We start from the raw sequence: 12240 nt of genomic DNA, 5'->3' as shown, positions 1-12240 counted from the left end.
CGCAGGTCATCCTCACCAATTTATAACCTGTTTATTATCATTTTTACCTCAGTATAGATTATGTTTTGAACGTGTTGTTTGTTATTCGTTTTCATTTATGTTGTGTATTATTGTGAAATATGACACAGATTCTAAATATATAAACTAGTCATTTATAGACAGAGTGACATTATGGGAAAGGGAAAACAATTACGATACAGAAGGCATGGGGGTGGCGAGGCTTTCATCAATTCCCTCATTGGGGTTCAGAGTGGGATTAAATATGACCATTTTTGTCCCTATGCCACACATTTTATTTATAAAACTGTGAAGTCTGTTCAGGGACTCAACATTTTTTAACCATGAAGTGTGTCTTTTGCCAGGGGAAGGAAACGTGAGACAGTATTCCCACCCCCAATCCGTCTGTAAGCGTCTTGTTGTTTCCAAGATGCAAGGTGGAAACATGAGGATTGTCAACCAGCAGTTGAATCGTATTGAAAGAATGACCTTCTAGACTGGGCCGTTGCCCATGTTAAAACGTGCTAGTAGGCTAATCTGCTGCACCATCTTGTTGACACATCTCATTTGCTTATCATTTTAAAATTCAGTCTACAATTTTAAGCAGCAGACTAAGCCTGATTATCCTCAATGATTAAGACGTTCTCTGTCAGAGCGGCATACAGTGCTGTAGCATCTGAGAGCCTCTTAATTCTGCTAACACAGAAACTGGGGTTCGTTTTTGAGTTGTTAAGGATGTTTTCTGCGAATGATGGCAGAGCTAAAATCCTTGTAAACCTTTTTTTGGAATTATCTCATCAATATCTCCTTGACTACATGTCAGTTCCCTTTGCTGCACGTAACGTTGACTGTAAGGCTAAAGCGAATCATCCTCTGCTCCATAAAAAACAGTGGAACCTGTGGTCAGGTCTTGTTTATGTAGTGAAACCCCCTCATCGAGTTCCAAACATCTTCACTCGCGAAAGCTTTGAAGAGCTTGTGAGGTCAGGTTTTAAATTATGGCGTCTTCCCACACCGCGTCCTCACCCTGCACTAGTGAAAATCCATTTGCCACACAATGCATTTCAAATCAAAGCTGCATCACCATAAGGCGCCTTAGGAGACATTAAGCCATACTATGTTACTTTCATGTGCGATAGCATGGCTCCTGTATGCTTTGAAGTGCTCTCTTTTTTAATGCCTTATTAATAACAGCACACAGACTACCTCTGACTTTTTTCGGATGCTGTTTTTCTTCACTCTCCTCTTGGTCTTTAATGCAGGTCTTCAGGGCTGTGTTTATGGGCAAGTGATTAGAGAAAATATATAGACTATTAGATGAGAGGGCAGAGTGGAACCCAGTTCTGGGAAAGGGCCTGAAGAACACAGTTGACATGCCTTGTGCAATCTCTCACGTTCTTATTTTATCTCTCTCTTCTCAATGTTGTGGCAGCAGGGGGGAGTGTTGGGATTATATGCCCTGTATAAACCCTATGTGATGATGATGTGTTTGTGTGTCCAAACAGATGTAGGAAATACAGATATTAGAGACTTGCAAAGCCGGGGATGAAAAATATTGTGCATGCATGTTTGCATGGTTTTTATGATCTTTGTTTCTTTTTTGTTGGTCATGCATGCCAAAACTAATGAACCAATGAATAATTCCAATGAATAGTCAACACAATCTCAACAGAATATATAATATTATATACAGTAAGATATACAGGAATTATGTGTATATATTCATCAAATGGGAATTCTTTCTTGTACGATTTGCTTTTGTGCCAGTGACATTAGGTTTAGGGGTGGGGCTAAGAGAGGGGCTTTAGTATTGCTTTTTTAAATAACTGTACATTTTAGTATTCATACGACTACAATACGAATTCCCATGAAATCAGGTTGAAATATTTATTTTAAATACATGTCTCTATAGCTCAACTAGTACATCATTGCATTCGCAATATATATTGTATATTACACTGCTGTCCTTCTACAACCTTTTATGTCCAAATTCGCTGTTTTTAAGAAAATGAAAATGAAACAGTACTTTTTGACTGATTCAACAATGTGTTTTTATAGTTAAAAGGCACTCTTTAATACTTTTTATTTGTTAGATTTTTGCAAAACCCAGTGACAAACATAAAGGGTGACTAATAATATTGATTTATGGCAACAACAAAAAATCACAAAATATGGAGAATCTAGGTTTCAGAAGGACAGCAGCGATATTCAGAAAAAACAAGCATTGAATTGTCTTTTAGTCAAACTCTTTAGGAAATTTAATCTCTATTACATTTTGAGTGGTGTCTTTGTCTTTCAACCTTGCTTCACCCATAAAGTTGTATTGTGTCATATTGTAAATGACGTTTTCCCATCTTATAGATATCTATTTTATCTGTAGATAAGCAGACAATAGAGTTCATTTATTGTTGAGCATCACTAATTGCCGTTTGCCCCTTTTGGTCCACCAGCTCTTTCATGCCCATCTGTCATGAGGTAGGCATTCCAGTTTGGCTGCTGACCGCTGGCCCTGCTGATCCAGGGGGTCAGCACACCTCTGACGTAACCTCTGCCTTGTGCTTCTTCCTCTACCACACCGGGGGCACCTGGCATCCCTCCCTACCATGGCAGACCAGATCAATGGTAAGAACAATTCGAGCAGATTGACCAGAGGTCGGCATCAAAGGCCCCCTGCTTGTCTCCCTGCCACCTGGAGCTCAGCGAGGGTCACGGGCCGCCCGGGCCACCACAGTCTCCTCTCCTCTTCAGCTGGCTGGGTAGCTGAATGAGACCCAGGCAGGCTGTGAGGCGGCTCAGTGTTGGCCCAGCAGCCCACATGGGGAGAGGGCCAGAGGTCAAGCCCATCAGAGCACTCCGTTTCGTCTGATGAGAGGATCTGGTCTGGTTTTAATGAGGCAACACTTGATTCTGCATCTCTTCACACACATGAGCCGACGTAGTTATTGTGTCAAGCTAATGTGTGGATTGTACTAGACATAATGCTATCCTTTTCTTTCTCGTCGCAGGACGCGGAAGGAGCATCTTAACCATTTCGAGGTATATTTATTACCATACGTGCATTAAATTAGTTTATTGCGTTTAATTGTGCTAGTCGTTTACGTTTTAGTGTATATTTAAACTGATTATATTTCTTAACAATCTACAAATGTTTCATTTCAGTAGACAGTAGATGGAAAATTGTTGCTAAGCATTTATTTATTCATACAACATTTCCAATATGAGCACCATGGCTCTCTTCACCAAAATGTTGGTCATATGGTGAAAGAACAGGCAATTATTTTCATGCAGCTGTCAATACTCTGAACAGGCTAATGCCGTCTAATTAAATGCAATTTCTCGGGCCACTAATGAAAATGAACAACTCTGAGGGGTTTTTAATATCGCTGTGAAGCTTTTCAACTTCCGCAGCTTATGAATCGATGCTTCTGTGTCCCTTTACTTCTGCGATGAGGGACGAAAGGGGCTGCGATGAGAAAGACATACACAGACAGGGAGAAAAAAGGCAAGTTTGGCAAGTAGAGGAGTGAAGGGGGAGACAGATGGCGTGAAGTCTGCATCTCTTTGGCGTTGGACGCATGGCGCTAAAATCCTCCCTCTCACACATTCCAACAAATCCAACCAGGAGGCTCAGGAGTATGTTCCACTGCTCTCGAAATGAAGCATCTGACCAGGATAGAGCCACACGCTCTTTCTCAGTGTCTTTCACACACACACACACACATGCATTTTCGCGCACATACATTCACACACTGTCAGCCACCCGTAACCTATCCAGAAGTTTACATTTTTATTAGTATGTCACCCATTCCGGAGTTTATTGGCTTGTTAAAGTAGGAAGCTTTGAGAGCTTGGGAGAGAGAACGTGGGGCCATGACTGGAAATATTGGAGCAGAGAAAAAGAGACCAAGTGCCATTCAAGTGTAAAATCTCATTGAGTAAACATGGGGCCAAGGCATGGAAACAAAGTGCGTACAATCCATTTGCGGCAGAAAAAATAAGGAGCTTTGCGGTTCGTCACACTAGCCGCGTTGCGTCGCTTGCCAGTTAGTCTCCGCCGTTCAAGTTGTACGTGATCTTTTTAATTAGCTTCTCGAAAAGTACATTTGAGTACATTTAGTTGAAACAAACATTGGCATATTCTGCAATGATCTATAAATGGTTCTGTTTAGTGCCTCGCAAAGCTTTATTTTAACCTATAACTACATTTTATTTGTCATTAAGCAGAAATGTAACGCTAATAGCTGTCGACATAAAAAACGACCATGTGTTCCTCCTGTCAGCCAGATGCAAAAGGCACAGATGGGATTTTTTTCCAAATGGAGTTCTTGATAGCAGACAATTAATGTGGCTTTGACTACAGTACTCTCCCATTGATTCTGTAAAATGTATTCATCGAAGAAATATGATCAGCCTCGGATGAATCTTGTCAGATGTTTCAAATCACAAATTAAACGCTTTAGTGCCTCTCCCTCCAACCTCCAGGGCTGAGTGCTCCTGCATGACACTCTTTCCTCCTCCCTCCCTCTCTCTCTCTCTGGCTCTTTCTCTATCTCTCTCGCTCACTCTCTAGATGGATGGCTGAGTTCTGCCTTCTGTTTGCACTGCCATACTAATGAATGAGTCAGCTGGGAATATGTAATACTGTGAAAAGGTCACCGGAGGCATGTGTATCACATTACTGTTAATGATAATAAAAAGAACAATCTGTGCAAATCCATCTTTGAAGTCATTTTTATTCCTTCCTACTGTGTGTGATTTTATCTGTCATTACTCTTGTGTTGTCGGGTGGTAGATATGAAGGAAAATGTAGCGGAAAAATTATCGGAGGATTTATCTCTTGTTGCATTGATGTTTTTTGCCTCTGGATTCATCGCCTCTGTATGGTGGATGCTGAAATACTTGGAGATCTGGACAATAACTATAATGGTTTTATATTTTTGGTGGGTAAATGGAGATCATTTTAAAATCATAATAAAAACACTTTCATTTATTGTGCACATTTCAGAAGACTGTCCATGTTTATGAAATTACTGTTATATCTAGACTCCCAGCTGGCACTACCACGTTCCATATGGAAGGTCACGAATCCAGAGAATCTGTCACAAATCTGGGCTTCTGGATGAATCCTGCTGATCTGCATGCTGAAACTCTTCATTAAAACCAGTTCTTATAGCTTGTCTCGTTGTATTAACCTCTACGTGCTTTCTGTTCCAGCTTCTGAAGCTAAAACCATCACCTGTCCATCAATCACAGCTCACACAGTACCGCACAGATCCCTTTATCTCCCATTATTATTTAATTTCTCATAATGTAGGAAGATATATGCGGTTAGCAGCGGTAAGCTTTCTTGAGCTATTACAGTTTACAGTGGTCAGGGTATTACTTTACTGATTCCCTTTGCATTATAGATGGTAGAGAGCTGTAATTGTGTTGTAAAAGTTCTTGACCGGAGTCAGCTTTTGATCTCCAGCTGGATGTGGAATGCCATGTTGCATCGAAGTCATACATTAAGTAGTTGGTCAGTGATTAAAGGGTAATTGTAGTGCTACATGCTGCATTTTGTGTATACAGTAAAAGCGGGGATTTGTAAGAGAGTTTCCATCTGTATCTGTTATTTAAAATCTCTCTTTTTAACTCTTCCACCTCTGGGTTTCACTTACACTCTTATTTCCCCTCCTCATTGCGTGTTTTTACTCTCCATCTTTCTCTCCTCCACTGTTTCTATGAAACACACACCCACACATGCAAAGATGTCTCCTCGCTCTTTCAGGTTGTGAAGCTTTTTTCCTGCCACCATGACGTCATCCTTGGGAATCGAGCACTTTCTGATTGAAAATAATGCTTGTAATTAAGAGCATTCACTATTTGTTACCACTTGGCATTGCATTAGTATGCAAAGCTGGCAGTCGCCTAATCTGGGGAAAAACGTTTGTTTCCTTAATTGCCCTCTTAGGACAAATGTGTGGGAGGGGAAATAAAACACTAAAGTGCCATCTGAGAAATAGTGTGAGTAGAGGATGGGGCTCTCTGACACAGAGGTTAAACCTTAAAACCCAACTAATGGGGCCAAAGACAACACACACATATTGAAAGTTTAAAGATATAGTAGCAACCTGGGCTAGTTTTCGCACAGAGAAGGTGTCAGAGGTCTACATCTAAGTAACTAGGTTTGAGTCAATAGTTCAAATAAGTTTTTATTTGGCAGTGAAATATGCCTTTGGTTAATACTTCTATCCAAAGCAATGTAAACGGCATTAAAGGGACAGTACACCCAAAAATGAAAATTTGTCATCATTTAATTACCCTTCAAACCTGTATAAATGTAGGTGTTCTGTTGAACACAAATAAATATATCTGGAACATTGTTAGAATTTTTTAAGGGCATCATCCACCATAGTCGAAAAAACTATTGTATATCTGGGGCAACTTTGACAACCATTTTATATACTATGGTAGTCAAGGATGAACCAGAACTGAAAATTGCCAACATTCTTTGAAATATATTTGTCTATGTTCAACACAACAAAGTAATTTATAAAGGTATGAAATTACATGAGGGTGAGTTAATGATGACAGATTTTTTCTTTTTGGGCGAACTCTCCCTTTAAAACGGATTTTTATCAGTATGTGCATTGCCTGGAAATCCAACCAATTGCTTGACCTGGCTAGCGCCATCAGCATTTTGAATGCTGACTACAAACACCTTAACCAGCTTCTTAAATTAAAATAATAAAACAAATTCTAAAAATCTAAAAATTATTATCATAAAATTATTATCATTGTTATGATCAAGAAGAATTAGTTTTAGAGTGAATATGTATGTACCCTGTCTGCATGCTCTAAGATGCTGGATGGGCTCCAGCCCCCATGAGCCTTAAGAGGACAAGAGGTTACAGAGAATGGATGGATTAAAATAATTAATATTGCATTTTTTATACAGTTTTTAGGTAAAGAAAAGAGAAAACAACATCACCTGACTTCAATTTTAGGTTAAACAATATCTTAACCAAAAATGTTATTGTCCTTCATGACATGTTTTTTTCAAATTCATATCAAGTTAAGCCAAGTTGTCAGGGGTGTTTAAATAGGCCATTAGAAATAACTATTATTAATAAATATATTTGTCTAACTTTTTTGTTGCATCATGAATTGTTTTGTACAGATTTATTACATTTTAGTCATGATTGGAAAAAACTAAACAGATTTTTTATTACACAAACAACTTACAATTTAACATAAGGGTCTATATTAGTTCAGTTTGTAAATTGTCAATTTGTTTGTCAAACTGAATGATAATACAAAGAGGAATTTAAAAATCATAAATATAAATAATCATTTTCACAACATTAACATAAAGCTTAACTTTCCGTATGTCTTAATATTTGGATCTGTAATACGTAAAAGACTTTAATGTTGACACAAGGTAGAGAGAAAGACCCGACCCTTGATTAGATAAGTAATGAACCTTGAAGGGGGAATGAGATTAATTCTCATTCCTACAGCTTGACTATGGAACATAACCATAAAACACAAGATATTAAACTCATCACTCACAACAAAAACAAAATTACAGATAATTATATAGTTTATTCATGTGACTTTTTTAGGATTGGGAAAATTAATGACCCCACCCACAGTTGATGCATTTATATCAGAAAGATGCTATAAAACCTTCAAAACGGGATAATTTATGGTTAAGGTCTACATTAAACCTATAGAACTCCTAATACCACCTGATTAAACATGTTTTCACTACTCTTTTGGAAAACACATTTGTTGACACTCTTTAAAAATGTATAAGCTATTTGTTGACCCACAAGGAATAAAAGCTAGGCCACAAGAATAGTTTTAGTAAACTTACACCAAATTTAATGGAAGCTCAACTTCAAAGTGCAAGTACCCTTCAGACAACTTAGAGACTTTTACCCAAATTCTGAAAGTTATTGGGGAGGCACAGGCAGACTATAAGAATAATTAACAAAAACCACAAACACACTCAATTCACATGAAAAAAAACATGTTTTATTAATAATCATGATAAAACAATTACTACGTTAAAATTCAAAACCAGCTCTGGAATGCAAGTGTGATTAAATATACTCAAAATCTGAACAAAGTCTTCCTACTCACATAACGTGGATATTTATGGCTTTAGGTCAGTTGATGCTAATATTTAGGATACATCAATCATTTGTGAGGGTTGCAAATTTCGAAATTTTCCTTAAAGCATTAGACCATTAGCATTGTTTTTTTTTGTCCAGTACAAATGTTCCTCAAATTGATGCAGGCCCAAAAGTAGCCTACAACACAGACGTTTGGCAGAGCGGAACGTGTAAATCCTCGAGAGAGAGACAGGCTACTAATTAGCGGACCTTCTTGGACTTGACTCGGGTGTTTATGGCGGACCCTGACAGATCCGCACGCTCCCTTCGACTCTTCTTCAATACTTTGTCTTGTTCAGGAACACCATAGTAGTCTGAATTTATGATCAGTATATTAAGTTCATATTTCTTAACAATCCATTGGCTGGAACAAGCATTAATTAATATTACAAGGTGACAACGAATACAAAAATTGCATATTCATCTTATTTGAAATAATTTCGTAAGTATTTTGTTTTAAGTGACACTCTAAAAAACTACAAAAGGTGTTGAAAGTGTCAGAGAAATTTAAAAAGTCCCTCCAGTCAACTCTTTTCGATTTCAAGAAAAAAAATCAAAAGTGGCAAACATTTATATTTGTGTCACTGATAAACGTAGTATTTCAATCAAATAAACACAGCTCTTTACCTGATCTCTAATCTCTTATTTCGATATAATTAAAATAAGTAGATTTGTAGTTATTTTTGCTATTTGTTTTGCTCTTTCACTAGTCATTGTACAGACACAAAATGAATCCTCGAATGTCAACCGATTGTAAGTTAACAGGGAATTGCCTCAAAATTGCAATCTTTGACAAACCAATAAAGATGTATTTGATTATTTGAAGAGATCTGGAATCATACCCGAATCTCAGCAACACGTTTAACGTTCAATACGTAAAACAAATACTTGTCAGTTGGCAGTGAACCATCAACAGTAAACATATTTGATGTGCTTTTTAAGTAGCTTTATAATGTCATTGCTATAAAGACACATGCATCTATATTAAGAGTGGCATGGATGTTAGAGTATGACCTTGAAATATTTTAAGCACTTAATGTTACCCCCTTGTTAACATCTAAAAACGACCAACAAACAAACAAAAACAAACTTTTACTGTAGTTTTGTCTGAGTAGGCAAACGAATAGAAGAGTGGGACATTTCCTGAATTTGGTCTTAGAAGTTAAGCTGAAGAGGCTAGGCAGAGGACTTGAATTAAGTTTTGTGTGTATATTGAGAGTCCAGTGTTCTGCACACAAAGGCTAGATAATCCAAGTAATTTACACAATACATAGGGCTGTGTTTACATGGTGTATAGGAGGGGCTTGCCTTTTCTCTCTTGTCAAATTTGAGCATCTTATTAAATCGAAACGGTCAATTATGTATTAACTTTTTTAGATAGATTTTTTTAGCAGCACTTCCTCTTACCTGTGTGCCGATATTTAGTTAAATTGTTGTTTATATGTTCAGAGTAGAGGAATATTTTCAAAGAGATTTTAAAAAACGTATAACGTGACGTAACGTAAATTCCACAACATATTGTGACACAATGATAAACGAAAGAAACATGTTTATGAACAATTCAAAGCATTATTTCTTAACAAGCAATCTCAACACACATTAATTTTCTCATTTTCTTCTTTTTTAATCTATTATTCCATTTAAAAGCATTTGTATCAAATTAATTCAGTTATGAAAGTCACCAAGCTGCCATGTGTCACCTGTGGGGAAACAGCCTTGCTCAACAGAAAATTTACTTTTTATTATTGCCTAAAAATAACACATTTTTAGATAGGCTATTACAATTTTATAAATTGTTAAATTATATCAAAGTAGGCAAAGTTTTCTCTCAAACCATAACCTTGACAAAGACATCATAATGTTTAAAAAATATGATATCGTTTGATTATTTTTAATACATACAAACCAAATCAAATATGAAACCAATAATTTAGGTTTTGTATAATTAAACCAAATAATTGAGACAGGTTATTAAAACTACTGCTGAGGAGAAAGAAGTCATGAGATTAGATTGGTAATAATGATTGAAAATGAATTTAATTTTTAAATCTTACAGAATTTAATTGGTATCCAAACACACATTTATTTTACTTTCCTACTTACTAAGATCTCGAGGACAGGCTTTAGACTCACAGGTTCTCTGCGCTTTAAGAGATCGTACGTTTCCTGTTAACCATAAAATAAGGTAAAATTGTCAAAAGATACGTTTTATAGAAGATTTCTATATTTTAACTAAATTAACAACTCACTGTATTTACACTACATTTAACAATGCAAACAATGTAAACTCTTTTCGTTTCTTTAATGTTACTATGTCAAGGAAGCATTTATTTACATCAATCTCTCACAAAATCGCATTACCGCGCATGCAGAGAAGTAACATTTAAATCCACATTACACAGAAAAAAAGAACAACTGCTTAGTTAAGTTTCATGCACACGTCCAGCTATTAACAAATAAACACAAATAAACAAAATAATACGAATGGAGTCATTATTATAACAAAAATGTCACCATAAAATAAAGCTTATTCATTAAAACACGAACACTTATTTTTTAATTCGTTTCTGTGACAAACATGTTAATAATCATTTTACAAAATGATTTACATTACTTGCCTTAAATTAATCGTTTACAGTCATTCTGCTGTTGACTGACATTAACTTGCTTTGGGTCTGAAGAACCGCTAATTGAGGGATTATAGCAACGTTTAAATCGTGTAAAATAAAAAATAAAGTAATACAATATAAAACTCTATAAAGGCCAAAAACTTTTCGTGAAGAGAAGCGAAATAAGATATCAAAAAAAGTAGTTCATTAGCAGTCAGAGCAATAGGGTTCTTCAGTAGTCACTGGGGTTAGGTGAAGCAGAATGCTGAAACCTGCTCTCTAGGGGACTGTACTTCAAAGCGGGTGAAATCACACTCCCAGAGAACTTTAAGAGCTACATTGACAACGGAACTCTTAAAGACTGAATGTCATTTTTGTCAAACCGTACCGAGTGTGGAAAACTGAGACTTTAAAACACCTGAGCGCAGGGTGGCAAGAACAGGGGCATTCATGTCTGAACTATACCCGACAAACAGTTGGTGATACACCACATCAGTGTCACTTGGCAAAGGTTCGGCTTTAAATAACGTTGCACAGGTGAGAGCTATAGTCCTGCATCCTTCAGCGCGTTTGCGGTTAAAGGGGCAAACTGAGGGGAAAATAGATTTAGTTCGCTGTATCTCTACGTTTAAAGCAAAATCTGAACATTTAAGTTACGCGGTAAAAAAAAATGCCCTTTTAACAGCAGGACATCTCGAGTCAGAAATGAAGGCGTTTGATCTCTTTTTTAAAACTGTGAATCTCCAATCCAAAGTTTAGGGACTACCAAGACTTAATGATCCAAGCAGCTTTAAAGTTTGTGAAATAGCTTATAGTCCCCAAGAGAGAGGTTCAACAGGTTCCATCAAATACTACACTCAACCACTTTTTCATGGCGCAATCTGATAGCCTTCCCAAAATACTGCTCGTCCTTCAAATTTGGATCCTGTTGAGCAATGTCAGCTCAGTGCTGTCACTCTCATCCTTTTTAAGATCAAATTTTGTGATGTATTTTTTTAACTCTCGACAGGTTAGTTTAAAAGACAGGAAACCAACATGTAGGCTCAAAAACAAGTAGCCAGAAGTTAAAAGGCACTTGCTTTAAAAATCGATACATGCACTACAATTATAGCCTTAAAAACATGATAAAGTCGGTCAAGGTAAATAGTTTAAAAAAGTACAATTATTTTATGTAGGGCATTGCAAGTCTTATATAATAAGGCTTAAAGAATAGAACGTTTAAAAATATAATCTCATTATTATTATTATTTTACTCCGGTACCTACTTTCGATTTACATTCTCGTTTCTCTCTTCACACTTAAATAAAATACATTTTGGTCACATTTCATGTTCTTGTTAGGAAGGCTAATGCAGTTCCTTTCTCTCTTCAGCACCGGTACCCTAAGGTGTGGGCTAATATTAATATTCACCATCAGTGCAAATATTATACCTTGGGTTTTGCTTCATCTGTAAAAAAATTGTTTTCAATACC

The 12240-nt window shown here is 36.7% G+C and overlaps 1 long non-coding RNA gene across 1 annotated transcript in view; it reads left to right on the top strand.

Annotated features, from left to right (window-relative positions):
- Positions 1 to 4669, top strand: part of LOC130437968 (uncharacterized) — a 62377-nt gene extending 57708 nt beyond the window's left edge. Inside the window, exon 3 of the long non-coding RNA XR_008909251.1 lies at positions 2448 to 4669. This is a non-coding gene — a long non-coding RNA (uncharacterized LOC130437968). The remainder of the gene's footprint in view (positions 1 to 2447) is intronic.
- Positions 4670 to 12240: the final 7571 nt, after the last annotated feature.

Source organism: Triplophysa dalaica, chromosome 16, assembly GCF_015846415.1.
Source record: "Triplophysa dalaica isolate WHDGS20190420 chromosome 16, ASM1584641v1, whole genome shotgun sequence".
Lineage (NCBI taxonomy): Eukaryota > Metazoa > Chordata > Actinopteri > Cypriniformes > Nemacheilidae > Triplophysa > Triplophysa dalaica.
This window is presented reverse-complemented; position numbering and strand designations above follow the sequence as displayed.